A 14,928-nucleotide genomic window follows, 5' to 3' on the forward strand; every position below is an offset into this window, starting at 1 on the left:
CAATTTTGGTTGATAAACACAACAAATTAAAAATCAAACATGCAAAATAGTAAAACATTTTGTTTTAGTCCAAGCAAAACTTTATCTTCAGAAATCTGTGGAGGGTTGGGATACATGAGTAACTTTATAGTTTACAAAGTGCTTTTGTATTTATAGTGGTGTTTGGTTTTGCTTATAGGAAAACTAAAGGGAGGCTGGGGAAGCATTCAAGAGTCAACAAAACAGAATCACCATCTTAGGCTGGAGGGACTATGTTTTTAGGCAGTAAGAGGTTACTGAAATGTACCCAAGCAAATAAGGGTCGTAGTCTCTGCCCACAGCCAATGAGACACAAACTTCTATCTCAGGCAGTGTGACTAGAGGAATGAAAGGGGCTCCCAGACCTTGGCATTTTGAAAATGGAAAAGGAAAACAAACAAAAATTATATTCCTGTGAAAATCAGATATCAGAAAATTCAGACAAGCACACTCCAGGTTCCTACTGTCTTGAGCTCTCCAGAGGGTTATATTCTGCTTCCTTCTCATTTAGGGTTAGCTAAAAAGAAGGGCAGACTTGGAATTAGGAAGAGCAAAGACATATAATTAGGTCCATTCAAAGGCATAACATTCAGCATCACAGTGACATTCTTTTTAAAATGTTGCTTGAGACAGGCGTTTATCTTAATTGAATTTGGCTATACTTGTTTCCCTCCAGCCCCTCAGCTGGAGGTGGTAACTAACTAGGAATTGCTGCTGGAGAAGCAGTTTCTTCCTTTTAAGTGAAATGCTGCTATGGCAAAGACATGCTACTACAAGGGTTAAACTTTAAAACACTCGTTCTGATATTTTATTTATTATTGTCATTTTTGAGATGGAGTCTTACTCTGTCGCCAGGCTGGACGTCAGTGGCGTGATCTTGGCTCACTGCAACCTCCGCCTCCTGGGTTCAAGGGGTTCTCCTGCCTCAGCCTCCCAAGTAGCTGGGACTACACATGTGCACCACCATGATAAATATGGTGAAACCCTGTCTCCACTAAAAATACAAATATTAGCTGGGTGTCATAGCACGCACCTGTAGTCCCAGCTGCACGTAAGATAGAGAACCCAAAGTTTTGTATCTGGTTATTTTGCACTGAAGTTTGTAGATGAAATGTGTCATTATAATAGCTTTCCTGAGGCTGTATTTAATGGGCAAGACAGTGACTTCAGAGGGGTCTTAGGCCAAAGCCCAGACTCTCTTTTGGAAAACTATTCTGTTAGAAAGCCAAAGTAGATTTCTGTTTAAGCTTGAAAGAGTTTTTTTTTTCCCCCTTCCCCATTTCCTTCCCTCAGTCTCAGACAAAGTCACCTTGAAAGCTCCACTTGACCTACAAGTTTTATTTTAAAAAGATGATCAAGGAAACTTCATCTTCTCTGAGACCCAGAAAAAGGGGAAAATCGTAGTAGTGTACTAATTGTTACACTATTAATATAGCTTTTGTAAATCTTGTTAGTTATCAAAGCTCTGGACTAAGCAAAACAACAGCATCAGTTTAGGAAATTCTTACTACTTTGGACACAAACCGAAATTGCAACTTTGCCTTGTGCTTTGTTTATAATTTCTTTGTATATCAGAACAAGCTGGGCGTGGTGGCTCACTCCTGTAATCCCAGCACTTTGGGAGGCCAAGGCAGTTGGATCACGAGGTCAGGAGATTGACACCATCCTGGCCAGCATAGTGAAACGCTGTCTCTACTAAAATACAAAAAGTTAGCCGGGTGGTTGAGTTGATGGCCTGGTCTATGGAGTAGATGTGATAGCTCATGAGGTTCACTTCCAGATGGTGGGGGTGGGGAGCCAGGTGGGTCAGGGTTGTGGAGGTGGGACTTACGGCCCAAAGCGTGAGGCCGCAGAATCTGTGCTCAACTGTGGCGCAACCCGTACTGGGGGCATTTTGGCATTGTGAGGACCTTGTGAGGTAGGTAGTGCAGAGATTATTTTGAAAGGAAAGGAATTTCTCCTGACACAGTAAGTGACAAGCCCTGGCCTTCAAACCAAAGCATCAGGCATCTGTTTTCCACCACACCAGCAGTTTTCCAACACTTGAAAATCATTTAAACATCATTGTGCTAACAGAAATTTATGAAAAGACTCGCACATTAAACAAATATATAACTGCACCAGAGTTTGGGAGGGAGTTCAGAGTTCCTAGGCTTGTCTCCTTTCCATCTTCCAATCCCAGGTTTCCACAAGGGTCTGGAGAAACTCCTAGCACCATGTTTAAAGTGAATTTGAAGGCTCCACAGAATTCTGAGTCCAGTAGTGATCTGATCCCAGTGAAGTATCAGTAGTGCCAGAGACCGGGAATGGCAGAACTCAAAAAGTGAGCATGATCGGTTACAATTGTCTGTTATTTTGGGGAGGAAGAAGGAAAATTAGTAAATCTATAATAGTTTTTCAAATTTAAGCTTAATAAAAGCAAAGACTGTTGTAGTTTTGAGGATTTAGAGGGAAGGGATAAGACATTTGTAAATGGACAAGAGCATGAGTTTTCAATTTTGCAGTCGCATTTTCTTTATTCCCCACTGCCTCCCTTCACATTTCTGGAAGCATGTCTGCCCACATTCAAGGTTACCAGTTGTGGGAGATAGTCTGCAAGGTAGTGTAGAACTAGTTAGATAGGATCTATCAGAGTGTGGATCCACTCCTGTCCCCTCTAACCCCCCCACCCTGATTAATTATGCAGTGGAAAAATCAGGACGATAATCCAGTGACATATTGTGGTCAGGTTTCACTTAGCTCATTGTATGGCTGCCCATTCTCAGCGAATATTCTTGAGCAAGTCTTAGATTCTAGTGATTTTGTTGGATATTCTGGTAGTTCTTACGATCACGATCTTGTGGAACATAATTTGATCCTCAGCAGATTTCAGCAGTTTGCCATACTCATGCCTATGTGGTTACAATGAAGCATCCAGCTGTGCATTCAAACCAACTTCAGCCCTCCTTTGGGTTTATATTGTTTGTAGTGTTTATTATTGTCTTATCCTGAATGGTGTATTTCCCTAGGTTAAAAAAAAAAGAGAATTGTTCTTGTTATAAACACGAAGGCTGATGGAAGATTTGGCTATATGTTTAAAAGCCTGAAAAGGGCAGCAAGGGCTCCCTAAAAACCAAGTCGTTCCAGAGGGTAGACTTTTCCTCCATTGCCTTAGAAACACTGGTGGTTTCAGGAACACTCTCAAACTCTGAATTAGAACTCTCTTTCAAACTTGAGACTGAAGGGTAAAGAAATCCCTAAATCATGCTGCATAACATGGGACACACATTGTCTGTTGCAAGTTGAGATTACAAATTACCAAATCTGAATTTGCACTTGATTTTACTTCTCTGTATTATTTCAGCCACCAACCTTGGTGCCTATTTTCTTTATATGCTTCTTCATCCTTCAATGTAAAATATGAAATATTTTATGTATTTTTATTTATTTATTTTGCAATCTCGGCTCACTGCAACCTCCGCCTCCCGGGTTCAAGCAATTCTCCTGCCTCAGCCTCCCAAGTAGCTGGGATTACAGGCACGTGCCACCATGCCCAGCTAATGTTGGTATTTTTAGTAGGGATGGGGTTTCACCATGTTGACCAGGATGGTCTTCATCTCTTGACCTCGTGATCTGCCCGCCTTGGCCTCCCAAAGTGCTGGGATGACAGGCATGAGCCACTGTGCCTGACCTGAAATCTTTTGTTAAGCCTTGATGACTTTTGATAGAGTAAGGTTTTTTCCTCATAGCAAAACTGAGCTGACCTCTTTTCAGATACTTGTTTTCCAGATCCCATATCAAGACATACCCTTTCATTCAAATAGGAAAGGAAGAAGTCAAATTATTTCTTTGCAGATGATATGATTCTATATCTAGAAAACCCTAAAGACTCCACCAAAAGGCTCCTGGAACTGATAATTTACTTCAATAAAATTTCAGGATATAAAACCAGTAGCATTTCTATATATCAATAATGTTCAACTAATAAGCAAATCAAGAATGCAATCCCACTTACAATAGTCACACACACATACAAAATACCTAAGACTACATCTAACCAATGAGATGAAAGATCTCTACAAGGAGAACTACAAAACACTGCCAAAAGAAATTGTAGATGATACAAACAAATGGAAAACATTACATGCTCATGGATTGGAAGAACCAAATTGTTAAAATGGCCATGCTGCGCAAAGCAATGTATGGATTCAATGTCATTCCTTTCAAACTATCACTGTTATTTTTCACAAAACTAGAAAAAAAAAACTATTCTAAATTCACATGGAACCCCCGCTCCCTCCCAAAAAAAGCCTGAGCAGCCAAAACAACCCTAACCATAAAGAGCAAAGCTGGAGGCATCACATTACCTGATTTCAAACTGTATTACTATACTGAGGCTACAGGAATCAAAACAGCATGGTACTGGTACATGTAGACTAATGAAACAGACATGTAGACAAATGGAACAGAATAGAGACTCAGAAATAAAGCTACACACCTATAGCCATCTGATCTTTGACAAAGTCAACAAAAATAAGCAACAGGGAAAGAATTCCTGATTTAATAAATGGTGCTAAGATAGGTGGCTAGCTATATAGAGAATAAAACTGGACTCCTACCTGTCACCATATACAAAAACTAACTCAAGATGGATTAAAGAGTTAAATATAAACCTCACATCATTAAGAATCCTAGAAGAAAACCTAGGAAACATCATTCTGGACATTAGTCTTGGGAAAGAATTTATGACTAAGTCCCCAAAAGCAATCTTAACAAAAACAAACATTGACAAGTGGGACCTAACTAAGAGCATCTGCACAGCAAAAGAAACTATTAATAGAGTAAGCAGACAACCTACAGAATGGGAGAAAATATTCACAAACTATGCATCTGACAAAGGTCTAGTATCCAGAATCCATGTGGAACTTAAACAGTTGAACAAGCAAAAACCAAATAACCCCATTTAAAAATGGGCAAAAGACATGAACAGACACCATTCAGAAGAAGACATACAAGTGGCCAACAAACATGAAAAAATGTTCCACATCACTAATCATCAGAGAAATGCAACTCAGAACTGTAATGAGATAATATCCCACACCTGTCAGAATGGCTAGTCTTAAAAAGTCAAAAAAACAACAGATGTTAAGAAGGCTGTGGAGAAAAGGGAATGCTTATACACTGGTGGCGGGAATGTAAATTCAGCTACTGTGGAAAACAGTTTATAGATTTCTTAAATAAAACAGATCTACCATTAATCCAGCAATCCCATTACTAGGTATATATGCAAAAGAAAATCGTCCTACTGAAAAGATACATGCACTCATATGTTCATCATAGCACTGTTCACAATAGCAAAGACATGGAATCAACTTAGGTGCCCATCAATAGTGGATTGGATAAAGAAAATGTGGTACACATACAGTATGGAATACTACATAGGCATAAAAAAATGAAATCTTGTCTTTTCCAGCAACATGAATGGAGTAGGAGGCCATTATCCTAAGTGAATTAATGCAGGAATAGAAAACCAAATACCACATGTGCTCACTTATAAGTGGGAGCTAAACATTGGATACGCTTGGACATAAAGATGATAACCGTAGACACTGAGGAGTACTAGAGGGGGAAGCGAGTAGGAGCAAGAGTTGAAAAACTAACCATTGGGTACTGTGCTCAGTACTTGGGTGATTAGATCATTCCTAATCCAAACCTTGGTATCACACAACATACCCAAGTAACAAACCTGCACATGTACCTCTGAATCTAAAATAAAAGTAGAAAAAAAAGACAATAGCCTCTGGAAGGGATGCTACTTATTGACAATGTTCTGATCTCATGAGTAAACCTGGCCAAATAAGTAATACGATGGAACAATCCATTTTAGTAGGCTTATGCATAAGCACACACAAAACAACATTTATATTTTGAGAACATAGATCTGTCAAATGAAATTTCATTTAATTTATAGTGATAGTAACCAATTGTTTGTATAAGCTATCTTTTTAAGGTGTAAAATACCAAACACCTGGCTGTAAAATTTCACATCTCTAGATTAGAGAAACGAATCATATATATTACACAGAAAGACTCATAAAACTGTTCATATAAAACTGAAAGCTTTTTGATGTTACTTCAGTACTAAAAACAGCCAAAGTATTTGATTTAGGAACTGTAAAGAAAAAGCTTGAGTTTGTTTGTAATCCTACAATGGTTTGCTATCCTTTGTTTCCAAGGAGGATACCACTGACCCATTTTTGGTAAAGAAAGAACTGAGTTATTTCTCTAGTAAGGGTAATGGATTTATACCAATCTTTTGTAAAGTAAAGGTAAGTGGTATAATAAAATGATTTTTTTCTTTTTATGTGTAGAAGCCTGTGTATGTTCTATAAATAAATTCTTTTTTTTTTTTTTTTTTGAGACAGAGTTTTGCTCTTGTTGCCTAGGCTGGAGGGCAATGGCGTGATCTTGGCTCACCATAACCTCTGCCTCCAAGCGATTTTCCTGCCTCATCCTCCTGAGTAGCTGGGATTACAGGCATGTGCCACCATGCCCTGCTAATTTTTTGTATTTTTAGTAAAGACGGGGTTTCTCCATGTTGGTCAGGCTGGCCTTCAACTCCTGACCTCAAGTGATCCGCCCTCCTCAGCCTCCCAAAGTGCTGGGATTACAGGTGTGAGCCACCTTGCCTGGCCTATAAATAAATTCTTAAAACTTGAATATAAAAATGAAGCCATATCCTTCACCAGGTCTGGGTTATTTGGGAATGGAAGAAATTAGATTGTAGTGAGTGATATTCAAGTTGGAAATGATTAGGAAGTTGGATCAGTGCCAGCAGTTTTAACCATTTGACTTCTTTTATTATAAATGATCAATATAGAGGTTTCTGATTACATTGATGATTCAGATTGCTCTAAAGAACTGACAACTCACCTTGCAGTTTGGTCACTTGGACTACTAGATTTAACTTAGTGAGTTATCTAAGGCTTTATTTCTAATGTGTAAACTTTTTTTCCTGTTATTCAACAACTATAATTTTAACTGAATGCAAGGAAAAATGTTCAAATATCTTTTTGAGCCTGAAAATAAGGCATATAGTTGAAACCCTACTCTAATCAGAATGTTACAAGAGTGAGAGAAATTTGGTAGCTGGACTTTTCTTGTAGAAAGCCAGAATATTGTATTTGATTTCAATTTGCAAGTTATTTTTACTACTATCTCACATCACAGCCCAGCTTCATCAATAATATATGTAGTTAGTCATCTCTCCATATATATTCTCCAGCATGAACAGGAATATTGACTGCAGTTTACAACAGCAAGCATTACTGTTATCAGTCTTTTTATTTCAGTGGTTAAGGTGATCTTCATTTAGGATAAGGATGATGTTTTCTTTCAGCAGCTCTCCTATTTGGACTAATTAGCTTAAAAAAATAGGTATACTATAGGATAGGACTTTCCTCGCTGACACCAAAATGCACTATCATTATATTAAATTGACATTAGAGCTTATTGCTGTTGTCTACCCTCTTTGGTGGTATATAATGGTGGTAGGGGTACTGGGGGAATCAAATTAAAATTCAGAGTGTGGTTGTATCTGAAGAACCGTATTCCCCTCCTCTGTCATGCTCATTTACATGGGTTAATATGTTAAGGGAGGAAGGGGCTTTCAAGGAGGATTTTTTTTTTTTACAGGTCTTAGAGGTAGAAGAAGAGAAATCATAAGGAGAATGAGGGATGGAAAGAAGGGAAAGAAAAATGATCAAATGATGTAGGAACTTCCCTAGATTAAAAAATGAGAATTCTTCTTGTTGAAACATAAAAGCTTTGTATATGAAGCCCCATGTAGAGTAGCAAGGACTCTGTAAATGCTGTATTTTGTTCCAGAGACTGGAGTTTTCCTCCAGTCTTACAGAAATGCTGGTGGTTTTAGGTATGTTTCTCTAGCAATGATCTAGAAATTTGGGGAATGCCTTAAAATGGAGCGGGGATTGAAAAAGGATAAGATTGTCACTTGCTTCTCACTTTCCTTCACCCACTTCAACCCAACCAACACTCTCCCTGAATTACATGCAGTTATGGCAAAGGCATAGATTGATGCTATGGTTTGAATGTGTCCCCCAAAACTTATGTGTCAGAAAGTTAATCCCCAATGCAACAGTGTTGAGAGGTGGGATCTTTAAGAGATGGTTAGGTCATGAGAGCTCTGCCTTCATGAATGAATTAAGGCAGTTATCACTGGAATAAGTTAGTAATTCCAGGAGTGGGTTCCTAATAAATGGATGAGTTTGACCTCCTTCCTGTCTTCTCTCTCACATGCTCTTTTGCCCTTTCACCTTCTTCCATGGGATGATGCAGCAAGAAGGCCATCACCAGATGCTGATGCCTTGATATTGGACTTTCCATCCTCCAAAATAATGAGAAACAGGTAGCTATTGTTTATGAATTATTCAGTCTGTGATATTCTGTTTTAGTGGCACAAAACTGACTAAGATGACTGTGTTGCTAAAAAGTCTAGGGGATCCAGATTACTTGAAGGAGCTAGTGGTAGGTTTCTGTATGTATGACCCTTAACTCCACAGGAAAATTTAGCAAGACATTTATTTGGAAGATGTACAAATTTTGAGTACCAGGAGATATATGTCCTGGATTGGGCACATATGTATATTTTATCTCCTGGGGAGGTAGGGTTCTCAGAGTGCAGGGTTAAGAGTGGCAGCAGGAGATACTTCTGTTAAGTGGCTGAGTACAGAATCGGCATCTACAGAAAGGACAGAGCAGAAGCACATGGAAGAGCTAGTCCTGAACATAGAAGACTTCCAGAAGTAACTGGGGATATTCAGGGAAGGGAGAGTCTTGAAGTCCTGAAGCTTGGCACTGAGGGGTTAGAACCAACAAAATGTGAGGCCAAAGTAATTAGACTCATTTGTGTCTACAGGCTGCAGAAGCCTGAGGATAATAAGGTTATTTAAAATTTTTATTTTGTTTTACATTTTTGAGACAGGGTCTCATTCTGTCACCCAGGCTGGAGTGCAGTGGTGCAGGCTCCTAGGCTCAAGTGACCTTTCACCTCAGCCCTCAGCCTCCCAAGTAGCCAGGACTATAGGTGTGTGCCACCATATGTGGCTAATTTAAATTTTTTTTTTTTAGTAGAAACAGTTTCACTACATTGCCCAGGCTTGTTTTGAACTCCTGGGCTCAAGCAGTCCTCCCACCTTGGCCTCAGAATTAAAGCATAATGAACAGGAAAGAAAAGGAAAAGAATGCAACTGAGTGCTAAGGCAGAACATCTTGCCAGAAATAATTAATGAAGGTAGAGTATAAAATGAATATCAAGTGCAGAATTTCATAGGGCCAACAAGATATAACAGTCTATATTTTTCACTTACACAGGCGAAGTGGATTTTGCAATTAACAGTTGCATTAAATGCACCAAATAAAGCTCCTAAAATTGATACTATAAGGTGCCACCTTAAGTTTTCCAGGCTGCAACTGTGCATTATTTTAAAATGGTTTTCTTAAATTTTTTTTTTTTAAATATAACACGAGGAAGGTGTTAAAACTGGTGTAATAGCTCAATAGAATAAGTATTCCAGATTTCGGGAGGGATGAAGAGGGAGATATTCAGAACCCTTCACCAGATTCCCCCCAACTTGATCATAGTGGATTAATGATGTGCTTTGTGGATCTGGTTAGTCAATGACACCAGCTTGACGGATCTTTCTTTCTGCACTGAACCCCATTGAATTATCTGGTTCCCTTGGCTGACAAAGAACCATTAGGTGAGGAGCACTGGCATCATCCAGGGTGATGTTCTTCAAGCGATTGACCAACTGATCAGGTTGAGGAGCTGCAACAGCCTTGGGGCCCTCACAGACTCGCCAAACATTACAGGCGCTGCACTTGCCAGTGCGCTGATTAAGAATCACTGAGAACTCCACCTCATCTCCTGCCTGTAGCTCAATGCCATCCTGAACTTCTTTCACATGAAAAAAGAGCTTCTTGCTATCTCCTACTTCACAGTTAATGAAGCCAAACTGATCTTTCACACATTCCACTGTGGCCCTAGGCAGGGGTGTGATGTTGTAAGCCATAGTTTGTGCATTTTGGCCCAGGACACACAATTGGAACTTGACGCTCTCCCCTTTCTGCAGGCAATCCCCTCTGTTGGCCATCCCAACGATGCCAAATGGATAGACCTAACCTTTCATATTCCCCTCCTCCACAATCTCAATCATTCTTTGGTACTCAGTCTGTGTTGGATCAACACTTCTCAGGGAGTGAATGACTTTGCCTGAGTAAATGGTGTGATCAGCTTCCTCAGTAATGCCATTCACTGAGTGTGTTTTGTTCACTTTTTCTGCACTGACTTTGTTGCCTTTGCCTTTGGACAAGCTATACTCGACCATGTCCCCCAGTTCCAGGCCATCAACATCACCAGAGAACTCACTGTAATGGAAAAAGATTTCCTTATCATGATTCGCTGTTTCGATAAATCCAAAATTATCCTTCAGAGTTGCCACATAACCCAAGAGCCTCTTGGAGTTAGAATTATGACCTGAAAGTCACACACAAGTTGCAACCTGCTGTCCAGGACTCTGTCACTAACACTAAATTCAACCTTATCTCCTATTTGAGGAGACGTAGATCCTTCCACATCCTTGGCTTGAAAAGCAATAGTCAGTTTCACCCCACAGTCATCATAAGCAATAATGCCATCTTCAGCCTCCTTCTCTTTGCCTTTATTTGGGCTAGTGGTTTTAGGATTGGAAAAAGTGGCTTCTTTTTCTACCGTGCCCAGAAAATGGTGATCTGAATGGGAATGAAATGAAACCGTGCCCTTGGGAAGTTTTTTTAATCCTAATAGCATGATTTCTTTGAGCAGAGAGCATATCAGGAACCACAGTAAACTCTACTTCATCTGCAATATGGAGCTGGTTCCCATCCAGAATTTCACTAAAGTGGAAGAACATACGAACATCACAATCCACACACTTGATGAAACCAAAACCATCTCTCATGGCAGCAATCATACCCATTTCTCGGGCTTCATTAGTGAACTGAAATGTATTTGACAGAACTTCTATATTGGTTGCTCATTCTAATTTGTCACGTTGGTCTGTTGAAATATTAAACCTAACATGATCACCCTCCAGCAGGGTCACCTTGGATTTAGTATCTTTGTCTCCAAAGGGAAGTTCTTTAGGGATTACAAAGTCAACTTTAATGCATCCTGGCAATGGGTCATTCTGGTTTTTACTGGGTACTTTTGGATAACTTTGGTTACAGTTCCTTCAAAATGTTCAATGCTGATATCTTCAAAAATGACTGTTCCTTGAGGCAATAGTCTGACATCTGTTGCAAGTTCTTTACCATTTCTGTCCTTGATTGTGAGTTCCACATCATCACCAGGCTGTAAAGTTTCTAAGTCACCCTAAATTCACTATAGTGAAAGAATATCTCTTTTACAACATCACCTCTTTCAATAAAGCCAAATGCCTCCTTCATGGCACAAACTACTCCCTGACAGCGGGCTTGTTTCTTTTTTAACAGCATAATGTTGCGAGCACTTACAGCACCAGTATGTTTATTGTTATCAATTACAAAGTTTATTTTATCTCTGGTTTCTAGCTGAATGTTTCCTTCGACATCTTCAGGGGTGTAAGTCAGATAAAACACTTCCCCATTATGTTCGTAGCATACACTCCCTGTTGGACTCTGACCTGGGGCAGCTGGAGATTTACTCTCTAAGTTGTGAGGAACAGAGCACACAACTTGTCCATTCATTTGTTCTTCAGAGAGGATTTCTTGTTTTATCTTCACCAGTTTAACAGCAATGGGTTTCTCAGTCCGCTGGTCAGATGACACTTCGAATTCAACATCATCTCCTACTTTTAAGTCTTGTAGGTTGCCATTATACTGTGAACAGTGGAAGAAAAGTCTAGCTTGATGTTCTGAACACTGAATAAATCCTTATGAGGTTAATAGTTTTTCAATAACCCCAGTTTCAAGCAGTGCTGCTGAAGTACCATTAGGGTACCCATTATGTCCATTGTTGTGGAGAAGGTTTGGATCAAAGCTCATCTCGCAGTGATAATCAAATATTGCACTTTCAGCAGTATTTGCTGATTCTTCTTTTTCAGCACACATTTCAAAGGATGAAAGTTGCTAGTAATAAAAAAAAGAGCGAGAGAAAATGATCTACCAAGCTAATAAAGAATACAACTGCTGCTGCACCAGGCAATCTCACAGTACAGCACTGAAGAAAACAAAGACTACTAGCAGCGTTGGGAAGTGCTCTTTCAAAGCTGTTGAGTAAGCACAAACTTCTTGTTTCAGATCAAGTGTTGTGTCTTCAACTTAAGTGTACTCTTCTTTGGTCCTGTTAGTTGTTACGAGGTTTGTTCCTTGCCTGATCTGAACTTGAAGCAGCAGTTTCAGGTGGTAAAGTCTGTTCTGTTACACTTCGTACCCAACAGCTCAGCGCCCCCTCTCCAGCGCCGCCATAAGCAGCACGGCCCGGTACGGAGGCAGTTACAATATTTTTAAAGGTTGTGACCATTGTGGTGGATTTGCTGCAATGCAAAAAACCCACAGCCTGTACTCTACTCCCTAGGAGCTTAGCTATTCTTGTCTTAAAACTGTCATGACTTCTATAGCAACAGCATAATAACTATTTTATTTCCTTGATTTGGAGGCACAATCAGCTGTAAGACATCTTTGTTTTAATAGGAGATTTCTACGAGGAAAAATCCGTATTAAATTATACATTAATTTTAAGATGCAATCTTAGTCTGTTTGTGTTGCTATACAGGAATACCCGAGCCTGGGTAATTTATAAAGAAAAGAGATTTATTTGGCTTATGGTTCTGCAGGCTGTACAAGATGGTGTCAGCATCCATCTGCTTGGCTTCTGGTGAGGTCCTCATGTTGCTTCCATTCTTGATGAAAGGTGAGGGGGAGGTAGCACCAAATGGTAAGAGAAGTGCCAGGCCCTTTTTAACAACCAGTTCTCTTGGAAACTAGGGGTGAGATTTCACTTCCTCCTTTGAGAATGGCACCAGATCATTAATGAAGGATCCACCCCCATGATCCAAGCACCCCACACCAAGCCCCACCTCCAACATTGGAGATCAGATTTCAACCTGAGACTTGACAGAGCCAAACAAACCATATCCAGGGCTGAGTGTGGTGGCTCACACCTGTAATCCCAGACATTTGGGAAGAGTGAGAAGATTGCTTGAAGCTAGGAGTTCAAGACCAGCCTGAGTAAAACAGCAAGACCCCTTTCTACAAAAAAATTTATTACTATTATTGTTAGTATCATTTTTATTTTTCCATAAGTTATTGGGGTACAGGTAGTATTTGGTTACATGAGTAAGTTCTTTAGTGGTGATTTGTGAGATTTTGGTGCACATATCAACCAAGAGTATACACTGTACCATATTTGTAGTCTTTTAATTCCTTGCCCCCCTCCCATTCTTCCCTCAAGCTCCCAAAGTCCATTGTATCAGTCTTATGCCTTTGCATCCTTGTAGCTTAGCTCACACATATCAGTGAGAACATGTGATATTTGGTTTTCCATTCCTGAGTTACTTCACTTAGAATAATAGTCTCTTATCTCAGCCAGGTCACTGCAAATTTTCTCTTTTGGTTATGTCCTTTCCTGGTTTTAGTATTAGAGTGAAGCTGCCTTCACCGAATGAATTAAGGAGGGGTCCTTGTTTCTCTATCTTGTGGAATAGTGTCAAAAGAATAGGTACCAATTCTTTGAATGTCTGGTAGAATTCAGCTGTGAATCCATCTGGTCCTGAACATTTTTTTGTTGGTAATTTTTAAATTACCATTTCAATCTTGCTGCTTATTATCAGTCTGTTTAGGGTATCTAATTCTTTCTAATTTAAGCTAGGAGGGTTGTATTTTACCAGGAATTTGTGCATCTCTTCTAGGTTTTCTAGTTTATGCAAGTAAAGGTGTTTGTATTAGCCTTGAATGATCTTTTATATTTCAGTGGTGTCAGTTGTAATATCTCCTGTTGTAATATCTCATTTCTTAGTGAGGTTATATGGATTTTCTCTCTTATTTTCTTGGTTAATCTTGCTAATGGTCTATTAATTTTATTTATCTTTTCAAATAACCAGATTTTTGTTTCATTTATCTTTTGTATTTTGTTTTTGTTTTTGAGACAGAGTCTCACCCTGTTGCCCAGGCTGGAGTGCAGTGGTGTGATCTCAGCTCACTGCAACCTCCACCTCCCAGGTTCAAGCGATTATCCTGCCTCAACCTCCTGAGTAGCTGGGATTATAGGTGCATGCCACCATGCCCAGCTAATTTTTGAATTTTTAGTAGGGACGGCATTTCACCATATTAGCCAGATTGGTCTCAAACTCATGACCTCAAGTGATTCGCCTGACTTGACCTCCCAAAGTGCTGGAATTACAGGTGCGAGCCCCCGCACCCAGCCTGTATTGATTTTTTTGTTTCAATTTCATTTAGCTATGCTCTGATCTTGGCTATTTCCTTTCTCCTGCTGGGTTTGGGTTTGGTTTGTTCTAGTTTCTCTAGTTCCTTGAGGTGTGACCTTAAATTGTCTGTTTGTGCTTTTTCACACTTTTTTTTTTTTTTAGATTGAATTTCACTCATCTCCCAGGCTGGAGTGCAATGGCGTGATTTAGGCTCACTGCAACCTCTGCTTTCAAAGTTCAAGTGATTCTCTGGCCTCAGCCTCCTAAGTAACTGGGATTACAGGCATATGCCACCATACCCACAGGGTTTCTCCATGTTGGTCAGGTCACTGAAAACTCCATGTTGGGAGTTCGAGGTTGGTTAGAACTCCGTGTTGAGAGTTTGAGGTTGGTTAGTCTCGAACTCCCAACCTCAGGTGATCTGCCTGCCTTGGCCTCCCAAAGTGCTGGGATTACAGGCATGAGC

The 14,928-nt window shown here is 39.8% G+C and overlaps 1 pseudogene; it reads right to left on the minus strand.

The window, feature by feature from the left end:
* Positions 1–9,282: 9,282 nt before the first annotated feature.
* Positions 9,283–12,503, minus strand: LOC105716613 (cold shock domain-containing protein E1-like; annotated as a pseudogene).
* Between the last annotated feature and the right edge of the window lie 2,425 nt (positions 12,504–14,928).

This window comes from Aotus nancymaae, unplaced genomic scaffold (assembly GCF_030222135.1).
Source record: "Aotus nancymaae isolate 86718 unplaced genomic scaffold, 86718_ANA_hifiasm-v0.15.2.pri h1tg000003l, whole genome shotgun sequence".
Taxonomy (NCBI): Eukaryota; Metazoa; Chordata; class Mammalia; order Primates; family Aotidae; genus Aotus; species Aotus nancymaae.